The 1,515-nt window shown below is 45.7% G+C and overlaps 1 pseudogene; it reads right to left on the reverse strand.

The window, feature by feature from the left end:
* Positions 1-362: 362 nt before the first annotated feature.
* Positions 363-1,287, reverse strand: LOC138063529 (olfactory receptor 1E16-like; annotated as a pseudogene).
* Positions 1,288-1,515: the final 228 nt, after the last annotated feature.

Below are 1,515 nucleotides of genomic sequence, written 5' to 3' on the forward strand. Positions count from 1 at the left end.
TCCTGCAGAACCAAATGGAGATGAATAGGCATCTCCAGTGAGCATGTCCCTTCAGCTGAAGAAATGTCTCTGAGGTCAGCAGGAGTTCTCTGGAGGTGTCAGTCTCTTTCCAATGGCTATGACAGGATCCTACATGATGTGGTCAGTCTTGGAGCATGACTTTTCTCATCCTAAGTCAGACAACTACAGTAGTTCATAAGAAAGAACTGTGTTTTTCTCCAGAGGGAGGAAAGGAGAGTCCAGCCAACAAACTTAAACATCCAAGTACATTGGAGCAGATTGAATCAAGCCTGCTTGCCCAGATTTTAGGCAGATCATGTCACATGAAATGAATGCAGTGTCACGGTTTGAAGTTTAGAAATTTACCCATGAATGGTTTTGCACCACAAAACTTTCTCCAGGGCAGCTTGGATGTCCCTGTTTCACAGGCTGTAGAGAAAAGGATTTAACATTGCAGGGAAAAGAGTATAGAACAGGGACAGAAGTTTGTCTGTGTCTGGAGGTGTTTTGGATTTGGGCTGTACATAGTTGATGAGGGCAGAAACATAAAATAATGCTAGCACAGTGAGGTGGGAGGAACAAGCAGAGAAGGCCTTTCTTCTACCTTTGGCAGTTGGTATCTTGAGGATGGTGGTAAGACTAGAGGAATAAGAAACCAGGATCATACTAAAGGGGACCGGTCCAAAGAACGCAGCAATAATGTAGATCACAGTTTCATTCACAGATGTGTCAGTGCAGGCCCATGTCAGCAGTGCTGCTGGGTCACAGGAGAAATGGTTGATCTTGTTGGAGCTGCAGAAAGGTAGGCAGAAGAGCAATGCAGTCTGTAGTATCTGAGCAGGAATGGCAATGGTCCAGGAAGTTACTGCTAACAGGATGCACATCCTCTTGTTCATTTGGGAGGGGGTGACATATGGCTACATACCAGTCATAAGCCATGGTCGTCAATAAAGCAGACTCTGTGCTTCCCAGGGAAAGAAAAAGGTACCTTTGTGCTGCACAGGCCATGAGGGAAATACACTTGCTGCTCAATAAAAGGCTGACTAGTGTCTTGGGAATAGCTACCGAGGAAGAAACGAGCTCTAAGGCTGACAAGCTCCCTAGGAAGAAATACACAGACTTATGGAGTGTGACATCCAACAGGATTACCAGGATAATGAAAAAGTTTCCCACCAGAATGACCAGATAGAGAGGGAGCAGCAGAGCAAATAGCCAAATCTGCTCTTCAGCACTGATAGAAAAACCCTGCAGGAGGAAGCCAGACACAGCAGAGCTATTCAAGGTCATTGTGTCTTCTCATATCATCTCCGTCTGAAGGCGGATCATGTGGTATTCACCTGGAGGACATTTCCATGTGGTGGGCTTTTTCTCCTGCTATTTGCAAAGAAGAGACCCAACAACTGCAACACACAAAATACAGAGGGCTATAACAACCTCTAATCTCACTGGTGCCTGAATCTTAATCACCCATGCATTAGCAGCTGGGCTTCCTCCACTTCTGGAGAGGGGAAAAAG

This window comes from Struthio camelus, chromosome 32, assembly GCF_040807025.1.
Source record: "Struthio camelus isolate bStrCam1 chromosome 32, bStrCam1.hap1, whole genome shotgun sequence".
Taxonomy (NCBI): Eukaryota; Metazoa; Chordata; class Aves; order Struthioniformes; family Struthionidae; genus Struthio; species Struthio camelus.